Source organism: Mus pahari, chromosome 5 (genome assembly GCF_900095145.1).
Source record: "Mus pahari chromosome 5, PAHARI_EIJ_v1.1, whole genome shotgun sequence".
Lineage (NCBI taxonomy): Eukaryota > Metazoa > Chordata > Mammalia > Rodentia > Muridae > Mus > Mus pahari.
Genome location: NC_034594.1, coordinates 20379495 through 20390762, shown reverse-complemented (window position 1 = coordinate 20390762; position 11268 = coordinate 20379495). Strand labels below are relative to the sequence as shown.

General features: G+C 43.8%; 1 long non-coding RNA gene across 1 annotated transcript; it reads left to right on the top strand.

Moving 5' to 3' along the window:
* Positions 1–1133: 1133 nt before the first annotated feature.
* Positions 1134–2310, top strand: LOC110321167. The gene is made up of 2 exons (XR_002380505.1): positions 1134–1289; positions 2112–2310. It is a non-coding gene; the product is annotated as an uncharacterized LOC110321167 (long non-coding RNA).
* The last annotated feature ends 8958 nt before the right edge of the window (positions 2311–11268 follow it).

Genomic DNA, 11268 nt, shown 5'->3' with positions numbered 1-11268 from the left:
AGCACTGTGGCGACCCTCCTTGGTTGTCGACTTGACTACATCTGTAATTAACTGATTAAACTTTTGTGGCTGGGCACACTTGTGAGGAAATTTTCTTGATTAAATCATTTGATGTGGGAAGACCCACTTGGGAGTCTGGATCTTTGAGGTGGGAAGATACAAACTCAACCTGGGCCACACCTTCTTCTGACTGCCTCTGTAAAGGACACGGGAGAAGGAAGCTTTTGCTTTGCCCGCTTGTTCTCGATGGCAAGCCTATTCCTTTATTGCCATTAGAGCCATCTTCTATGGGATTCCAGTGTTATACTGAAGACCAGAGGAGGCAGCCAGCCTCATGAACTGAACAGCTACTGGATTCCTGTGCCTTCCATTCATTCAAAAGCAGTTATTGTATTAGCTGGAGAACAAGGTGAAAGCCATTCTAATAAATCCCATATATACATATGTGTGTGTATGTCTCTATGTGTGTATATATGTATATATGTGTATATATACATATATTCATTCATACATACATACATTCCTTCATTCTATATGTTCTGTAACTCTAAAGAATCCTGACTAGTACCAGCACTTGAACCCTACTGACATAGCCCTCAGGAGATTTGACTTCTGAGCTTACCACCAGTGCATTCCTGGTGTTGTGCTTCCTGCCCGGGCAGCCCTCCAGGCACATTTTCACCCACACCGCACCCAGTCTGGGACTGATACCCAGAAACCGGCAGTTAAACAGCAGTGCCGTCACTTAGGAGATATCAGAGGTGGTGAATTAAAAATGTCACCTTTCAGAGCTTCTCCATAGATGGCACCTCTGTTCACTGCTTTCCAGGCCCTAAAAATACAACAATACCATAGTTCAAAAAGGAAAGAGAGAAAGAATGAGCGAGCCCCATACAGATTCTCATAAAGATCAAACAAAGGGGCCGAGCTGGCAAGGCCGAGGGCATATTAAATTCCAGCCCCGCTGCCTGATATCCTTCAGATCCAAAGCCAGGGTCACCCTCTCCTCCTGGCTGCTATATATAGACATGCCAGTTAGACCAGGCTTTTCTCCAGAGGCTGCTCCACTCTGAGCTATGCAGCAGATCCCCACCCCAGGGAATGCTGGGAAAAGGGGGCTTGTCTTGCCAGTGATTTTCTTCTTCATATTTGGTGGTATAGTCAGCTCCAAAGTCATGGATTTAAAAAGAATGCTATTTAAAGTATATAATAAAAAAGAAGTATTGCCTTTATAGCTTGCGTTGCTGCATGCTTCAACCGGGGAAGGTGCTCCTATTTAAAGACATGAGGTAGGCTGGGGCGCTGTACATGTGTTTATAAATGCATGCTAAGTCTGTGGTCCCAGGTATGTGCTAACCATGAGCACTCAGATGGTTTTTCACCAGCAGGGTGTTTTACTGAGTCAGAAATGTGGTGTCTTTTAGGTAACTGCCGCAGTGTGCCAGGGCTTTAACCAATGCTGCTGTGGAGAGCCAGGGCCGACCTACAACTATGGCCCTTCCACATGGTTCTCTCTTCCCTACACAGCCCTGTCCATTTCATCACAAACCCTCAGGGCTTCTCATGATGTCTGACTGCCCAGTTCTGGAACCCAAAATTGGAACCCAACACAGATGAATTTCCAAACCCAGCTAACGTGGAGCTTGATTTCTCTGGCATTTCAAAACATCATATGGATTCTTTATCTTTGATTTCCTGCCAGTAAACATGGAAAAGCTAAAGTTTGTTAATTGAGAAGAACTGTTAATTGGGAGAAAGCTGTGAACATGTTATTTATTCAGGATACCAATTAGTGTATTTGGAAGCATGGGATTTTAAAGCAAGGAATGGGTAGGGGTCTTTCAACGTTCAGTGAGGGCCACTGCTACTGTTACAGAGGGGAGAGTTTGGTTCCTAACACCCACAGACGGAGGCTAATAACTGCCTGTAACTACTTTCCCATGGATTTGACTGTCTTTTCTGGCCTCTGAGGGCACTCCCACACATAAGAGAATGCACATGTGCGCTCTCTCTCTCTCTCTCTCTCTCTCTCTCTCTCTCTCTCTCCCCTATAAAGTTATCATTCTAAAATTGCCACATTAAAATTTTTAACTCCCATTACTTATTTATAGGAGGTCTAAGAGCTGGACAAGCTCATCAAATGGCAACAGGAATTTGCCAGCCACAAATCCTGATAACTCATGCAGCAAATGGTCTGGTTCCTTCAGTATCGGCGACCTTTCATATCTAGGGCTTCCGTGTCCCTGGGTTCAACTATCTGTGGACTGAAAAAACCTGGGGAGTAAAGCCGTGTCGGCATTGGATGGACAAGGGTTTTTCTCTTGTTGCTATGCCCTAAAACAGTGGTTCTCAATCTTCCTAATGCCATGACCTTTAACAACTGTGGTGATCCCCAATCATAAAATCATTTTCATTGCTACTTAACTGCAATTTTGCAACTGTTATGAATAGTAATATAAATATTTGTGTTTTCTGATGGTCTTAGGCGACCTCTGTGAAAGGGATCATGACACACAGGTTGAGAGCCACTGTTCTAAACAGTTTAATGTTCTTTGCATAACATTTTAAATTATGTTAGGTACTACACATAATCTGGAGATGATATAAAAGGAAGGATGATATATAGGATGGATATATATGGGAGGATGGATGTAGGCTCTGTGCATATATTACTCCATTTTATATAAACATGAGAGAGAGAGAGAGAGAGAGAGAGAGAGAGAGAGAGAGAGATATCTTGGATTTGCTTCAGACAGCACAGTTAGGAGAAATGGTAGAGACTTACTTGACACACGATAGCCACATATGAATCATTAATCACAAAAATGTGTAGTATCAAAGCAAAAGTTATAGAATCCAATATCGCCTCTAAACTTTTGCTTGCATTGAAGGAACAACTCACTAATGGCAAAGGTGTACGTTCCTGTGTGTGTCTTCACATCTTCTTAGTCCTCTGGGTCACTCGTGACCTTGAATCTCATGTCACTGTGAGCAGTGCAGGCCTGGCTGTGCAGTGAAGAGCACATATTCCAGGCTGCTGTCTGCTCTCCCAGAAGCCCTGGCACAGTCTCAGCCCCTTTCCATCTCCTAGCTGCCCCTCCCCGAATCACCTAGTGCTAGCAGAAATTTTAAAAACAAAGTCAAACATTCTTATCTAAAGCAATTCACTTCTCTTTCTCACTCCAAGCCAGCCGTGACAGTTTCCCAGAGGCTGTTACAGGAAGCGCAGCTCTCCCACCCACCCCCTCACCCCTCCAGGAACACTCGCTTAGCTTTAACATTAAGGCTCTAGACTGCAATTGTGGTCACAATGTGCTGTGGGGCCTCCAGTCAGAAGGTGAAGTCTATCTGCTGACATCTTGAACCAGGGATAGCCTTTTGACTTGGATAAACAGGCTGAAGGGGAACAGTACAGTTCTCTGTTGTGGCTTTGTGTAGCCTGAAGATTCCAGAATACCTCCTCTTGAAACCTGGCACTCTTGGGTAGGTCATGCCTAGGACTGACTGTAAGTAGGAAACACATGGGGGCAGAGGTGACCTGGCAGGGTGAGGCTCCTCTATCTCCTGGCGCCTGTGCACAAGAACCCCAGCAGCATTGGCCTAGCCCCTATGCACTAAAACAACAGTTATGAGCCAAGTGGGAGGTAATTCTTTCAAAGGATTTGCCTGGAGATTTCACCGTTCATTGCAAAAGGACAGCCAGCGGTTTACTCTTTCCCATTACATAATGAGACCAACAAGAACGTAAGGATGGGAGCATGGGAGGAGGTGTTACTCAAGACACAGCGATCAGAACAGACTTCCCAAAGCAAGAGATCCCTCATGCAGGAGTCAAACAGGACAAAGAATTAGCAGGAAACATTTCCGAAGAAAAAGATCTGTGTCCAGGAGGCTGGTGGTTCTAGCATGATTGAAAGTTGAATAGATGGACAGAGGGTTAAGTAGACAGATAAAAGTGTGATGGATGGATGGTTGGGTGTTGAATTATCAACATGGCGTCGTTGAGCCAAATAATCTTAGCAACACAAGAAAGAGGCAAGTGTTGTCTCTTAAACCAATGTCAAATTTTGAATTTGAAATGGAATTTGAAATTTGAAATGGAAATCATGAGGAGAAGCCAAGGCCTAAGCTGTGGGACACTTCCCTAGTGATGACATCATATCAAGTACATATCCTCCATCCGCTGTGAGAGAATACGTTCCTTAGATAATCATGGATTATGTATGGTTTTGTTCCAGTCAGACACTCAACACCAAGTTGGTGAGTAAATGAGCAAGCCGGTATGTTCTTCCGTTGGCCTTAGAGTCCTTGACAATGTTAAACCACGCAGAACAGTTCCAGCCTGCTTAAGGCCCTGCTTTCTCTGCCCTGCCCCCAGCTTCTGCCCAGACCTGGAGCACATTTCATTTGTCCTCCTGGTGAGTTCCTTTGATTGTGCCTTGGATGTTTTAACATCAGAACTCAGTGCTTCCCCCCAAGGGGTCTCATCCCTCATCCCGTGCTTTCTGGCCTGGAGAGTGACAAGAGCCAGCTGGGCCCCCACACCTACCACCTACATTGTGTTTGCTCTGGTTTGAAAAATAGTAATGATCGGCAGACGCTCAAAATGAGAGATGTGGGGTGGCGACTCACACAGAGAAATGCCAGCTTTTGGACAGTGAGCAGCAGACAGCTTGGAAATCCTCCTGAAAGATGAGAGGAAGCATCCAAATAGGCTCATTTGTATTTGAGCTAGATGAAAGCCCTCTGATATGTAAAATTTGGGCCTAAAGTATTTTATTTACAGACATGAAACTTTGTGCTCAAATGTATCTGAACTCATGGAATAACTGGCTAAGAGGGGAAAAGTAATAGATAGATAGATAGATACATAGATACATAGATAGATCATAGATACATAGATAGATGATGCATAGATAGATGATAGATAAATGGATGGATTGGTAGATAGATAGATGATACATAGATAGATAATACATAGATGATAGATAGCTGATAGATAGATCACAGATGATGCATAGATAGATGATAGATGGATGGATAGATAGATGATACATAGATGATAGCTAGACAGCTGATAGACAGACAGACAGATAAACAGACAGACAGACAGACAGACAGACATTGCAGAGAAGAACAAAGGTAGGTGTATGTTGGGGGTGGTTATGATAATTTTGTGGCCAAACTGAGAGAGCCAAGAGCATTGGTGGTAACAAATAAGCTCATTATCCTGACTGAGCTAGTAGCATCTTGGTGTAGACATATGCAAACACTTGAATGGCAGTTGTCCCTCACTATACATAGGTGGCTGACTCCAGAACCCCACTGAATACGCAGGTCTGCTAATGTTCAAGACATTTATATAACATGTCATACCGCTTGCATCTACCTTGGGCATCTCTTCCCTTGTTCTTGCAGCCACCTCTAATCATCATCGTAACGCCTAATGTATTATAAATGTTATGTAAATAGCATTAGAGAAAATGTATTGTTTTAGGGAATGATAACACGGGGAAAATGTCTGTACGTGTTCAACATAGGTGCAATTAAAAATATTTCCATTTCATGGTTGGCTGAATTTACAAAGCCTACCAACATGGAGGGCAGACTGTAGACTTTAAGTATGTTTAATTGCTTGATTAAAAATGCCTCAGTAAATTTTTTTTTAAAAAAGCAAAAGGATGAAAGCTAAGAGGTAAAAAACAAAACCTCTATTGAACAGAAAAAGCTGGATGCATAAGCAGCTTTCAGCAAATTATCTATGAAAATAAGGAGCAAGAATTCATAAATGAAAGGTGTAATGAGGGACCTGCCTATGAGATGCAATGCATAGATTTACTTGAATCCAGACTCAATCGACTGATTGTAAAATAACATTTATGAAAACACCAGGAAAATGTGTACATGAACTGAAGATTTGATCACATGAAGAGGCTGGTTTTTAAGCACTGTAATGTTACTATAGCTTTACAATAAAAACGTGTTTCTTCTAAATTATTCATAGACGAGATGTTTTTATTGCTACAAAGCAATCCAGTGGTTTCTCAGCACTGTAAGGAATCATGAAGATTCTTGCTGTAAAAGTAGTGCACTAGGTAATTTCCGAGATGCATCAGTCCATGTGTCAGAACATGGTATCTTCTTGCACATGCCTCATGCTTCAAAATACACTACGCATTGGGAGTTGTGGATAGTATAGATCATCACTGTTGGGGTGGCTTGTGGACACAGGCATTAAAAAAAATCCCAGTAGTTTAAGACCAACTGTGTATATTTCAGTAATTATCGTGGTGAGAAGCTATCGGGAACACCTGTTGACAAGCAGCGTCTCTTTTTGGTTATAGCTATATTCCTAATAGCTGGCAGAGAGCTAGTCATTCCAAAAATGCTGGTTGAATGAAAGAAACTCAGAGTTCTGAATGAGGGTAAGGCTTAGGGAGTTTGGTATCTCCCAGGGCTTCAGAAGAAACCCGATTAGGCTCACAGGCACCTGGGCAGTTTCACATCACCTGCAGGCCCAGGGGTAGACCGGTCCTCTCCTAAGGTGAGACCTGTTGAGATTATGAAGCTCCCTGTCTCCCATGGAAGCTTCAGAGAAAGCTTGAGGACTAGGTTGGGAAACAGATTAACTCCAGGTTAGATGCACAGGCACAGGGAGATCTCCACAACTCACAGCCACTGCTGCAGATCCAGCCAGGAGGGTCTAGCTGACCCAGGACAGTATCCGACCTTCAGAGGAATACTTGAGATAGAGCCTCTGGCCCCAAACACCAGCCCCGCAGGAGGAAAACCTGGTAGGATTTAGCCCAGTGCTAAACACTGCAAATGCCACTGCGTAAATAAGGTTGTTAGAGTTCTAAAGATAAATCAAACAAAAGAAAGGAACTGAGTGGGGGCTGGAGAGATGACTCAGCGGTTAAGAGCACTGACTGCTCTTCCAAAGGTCCTGAGTTCAATTCCCAGCAACCACATGGTGGCTTACAACCATCTATAATAGGATCCGATGCCCTCTTCTGGAGTGTCTGAAGACAGCTACAGTGTACTCATACAAATAAAATAAATAAATTTAAAGAAAAAAGAAAGGAACTGAGCAACCAACAAACTTCAGAGTCACAAGTCCCATTACAGAAAGAAAACCAACACCAAAGATGGCTCAGTGGTTAAGAGCACTGACTGCTCTTCCGAAGGTCCTGAGTTCAAATCCCAGCAACCACATAGTGTCTCACAACCATCTGTAATGATATCTGATGCCCTCTTCTAGTGTGTCCGAAGACAGCTACAGTGTACTTTTATGTATAATAAATAAATAAATAAATCTTTAAAAAAAAAAAAAAAGACCAAGATCACATCACTAACCCTATTGACAACTGCACCTGGTGTATGTGACCTAGATGGCCTATCAGACAAAGAGTACAAAGGAAGGAGTGTGAGAATCCCAAACAATTCAAAGAAAATATAACTGCACTCCAGGAGGACAAAGACCGAGAGATGGGGACACAGAAGTCAACCAAGACATAAAAATAGAGACAGGATGGCTGAAGGGCAAAGAAGAACCTCGGTGGGAAACACAACAGAATGGATCCTGCAGAACACAGAGGGCGGAGGGTGAACAGTAAGGCAGAGGAATCAGAGTACTGGGTAAAGGTCAAGGAGGAGTGTAAGATGAAAGATGAACAGAAATACAATCTCTGGGACCATGCAAAGAGCTAATCTCAATGTGGACATAGAAGGGGAGGCTATAGCAAAGTATTAGAGGATATTTTCAAGAAAATCTTAAAAGAAAAGGTCCGAAAAGACCTACGCGAAAAGATACCCATCCAGGTGGAAGAGGTCTACAGAACTCCAAAGTAACAGAACCAGAAAAATAACATCCTCATGATGTACTATAGTTAAAATATTTTGAGCCCACAGGAAAGAATAGGCATTAAAAGGTGCAGGAGAGAAAAGTCAAGTCACGGACAAGGGCAGGCCCATCGTAAAAGCATGTGACTGACAGTCTGTGTGTGCAGTGGTGGGCTTCCCTTTTCCCCATCTGAGAGCCTGGCTCAGAGCAATCAGTTCTGTTCTCTGGGCTGAGGTACCTGGCTTGGGCCCAAATCCTTTTGCTTAAAGAAACCACTGCAGCTGCCGCGTGCCTGGTTTCAGCTTTCATCTTGCAACGGTCTTTGGCGAGCATCTGCCGCCTTCAGACTAGAGGGTAGCCAAATGGATGGAGGGGCTTTCTCAAACTAGACCCCGGGGGCGGGCCAGGAGTCGTGCCTGGTACTGGTGAATAGCCCCTAACACGATGAGATAGAAACACTCATTTTAAGTCTCCCAACTGAAACAAGCCAAGGGTCTGATGGATTTCATACAACGTTTCTCAAATTATTCTGTAAAGCAGAAAGGGGAAATCTCGTCCTCGTACTTTTTACAAAGTTACATCACCCTGATACCAAAACTACACAAAGGCTCACCACCACCACCACTACCACCACCACCACCACCACCACCACCACCACCACACAGCACCATCATGAAATATAGGCCAATCTTGCCAGTGAACATAGATTCCATTTTTTTCTTTAAAATTGGAAGCGAGGTTCCCCCCGCCCCATACAGTATATTCTAATCATGGTTTTCCCCCTCCCCTCTCTCTTCCCAGACCTGAAATGGAATTTTCTGGTTTCTTAACTCAGTTGTGCCATGTGATGTTTTTCTGGAAGCTGTCTTGTGAGGGCATGTGATGTTTTGCTGAAAACAGACACTTGAGAGGCTCGTGGTGTTTTCAGAGAATATAAGTGGAACCCCACAAACATTGAGGGGATGCTCTTGCATTGCCACATCTTACAATGCTTCGCTGGTCTTCACTTCATAGAGAGAAACACCAAAGAACTTCCCCTCCTAGCCTGGCTGCTTCTGGCTGCTTCTGGCTGCTTCTAGCTGCTTCTGGCTGCTTCTGGCTGCTTCTGGCTGCTTCTGGCTGCTTCTGGCTGCTTCTGGCTGCTTCTGGCTGCTTCCTCTGACTCAGGCAGATTCAGAGGAGCCTTGATCTTTCTGCCACTGCTACTGATTCCTGTTTGGTATTTGCTACTGAACGGGACTGCTGGAATCCTGACAACAGAGTGGAATCGCCCCAAGGAACTACTTCTGAATGGGTCCACAATCCCCACCCCCAACCCCTTTTTCCTATTAACTTTTCCTATTATTTTTTTTTTCCCTACTTCTGGTCGGTGGGCTAGAAGGGAGGTTGGAGCATTTAAAATAAATGAAGTAGGTTTTGAAAAAAAATCTCAGCCTTCACAGACGGCCCCTGTCCACCTAACACCCTGCTTACTTTATCTTTCTTGTTAGAAAACAGACAGCCAATATAAAAACAAACCAAAATTAAACAACGTGAACAGGGAAAAAAGAAAAACAAAAGCATGAGAAACACATGCGTGTGTGTGTGTGTGCGCACACACACACACACACACACACACACACACACACACACCAAAGCAGAAACCATAATAGAAAAGCAAGACAGATAAGCGTGGTTTTTATTATTATTATTAAAAGTCCAAACAAAGCATTGAGAGACAAGAACATCTTGAAAAATACTATTGAGTTGCATTGCATTGCCATGTACTGCCGGGCATGCGGCCTGCCTTAAGTGTGCTTTGTAAACCAAGTAAGACTATACCAGAGAAAACCAACTTCTCCTTTGGGAGTTGTCAGTTGGAGACAGCTTCTGGGTTAAGTATGGGGCTCACGTCCACTTCTCTCAGCACTGGGACCCCATGCTTGCCTATGTGCATGCATGCTGCCTCCATCTCTGAGGGTCCATGTGTGCGTTGTCCCTCTTGCGTGTAGAAGGCCTTTTTTCCTTAGCATTTCCCATGCCTGCTGGCTCTTACAGTCTCTCTATCTCCTCTTTCACACAGATCCTAGAGCCCCGAGGGGAGGGTTTGGAAGGAGGCATTACACTGAGGACAAAGTGTTCCCTGGCTTCTCATTCTACACACACTGTGCAGTTGTGGGTCCCTGTGTTTGCTCGCATCTTCTGCAGGGAGAAGCTTCTCTGACGCTGGCTGAGACCCTGACATACGGAGTGTATAGTAGTATTGTTAGGAGTCATTTTGCTATCTTCTTTCAGCAGAACGATAGCGTTTACTTTTCTCCTAGGTCCCATGGGCTGTCTAGTCTCAGGTTCTTGGCAACCCAAGCCCTGTCAGGAATGGGTTCCATCTCATGGACTGAGCCTTAAATCCAAGGAGAGCAGTGGCTACTCCTATAACTTTTGTACCACTATGGCCCCAGGGTACCTTGATGGCAGGCCACCATTATAGATCAAGGCATTTATAGCTTTGTTGGTGTTTACTTTTTTTCCTCTGGTAGCATGCAGTACCATGTATCAGTACCAACAGTACTGTGAACACTAGTCAGTAGGGGGTGAAGACCCCCTACTGACTAGTAAGGCACCAGCTCAAGTTGTGTTCAATGAGTTGAACAGATGCCATCTTCAGCAAACAGGCCCTAGCATCAGTTTGTGGAGAGCAACCGATAGCCTTGACAATATCCTGCATTGGTTGGGATTTTCATGGGGCCCCTTTGGCCAACAAGTCAATGAGATGTAACCCTTTCTGGGCACTGGAATTACTCACAAGTAGCAAGACACTAGTTGGGGCTTTGTCTCCCTTGTTGTTTGGTGATTCTGTTTAGAGTTCATTCACATATTTATGTATTTTAGGATGTTTCTACGATAGTATGTGTCTTAGTTAGGGTTTTACTGCTGTGAACAGACACCATGACCAAGGCAAGTCTTATAAAGGACAACATTTAATGGGGGCTGGCTTACAGGTTCAGAGGTTCAGTCCATTATCAGCAAGGCAGGAACATGGCAGCATCCAGGCAAGCATGGTGCTGGAGGAGCTGAGAGTTCCACCTCTTGTTCAAAAGGCAGCTGGGGGAAGACTGGCTTCCAAGCAGCTAGGGTGAGGGTCTTAAGCCCACACCCACAGTGACACACCTACTCCAACAAGGTCACACCTTCTAATAGATGATATCTCAAAGGAGTTTTGATTTGCAGTTCTCTGAGGACTAAGATGCTGACATTTAAGTGCTTCTCAGCCATTTGAATTTCATCTTTTGAGAAATCTCTATTTAATTCTGGACCCCATTTTTTTAAACTGGGTTGTTTTCTCTTTTTTTGATGTTTTATTATTATTATTATTATTATTATTATTATTATTATTATTTTCTTTATTTACATTTCAAATGCTATCCCGAAAGTTCCCTATACCCCGC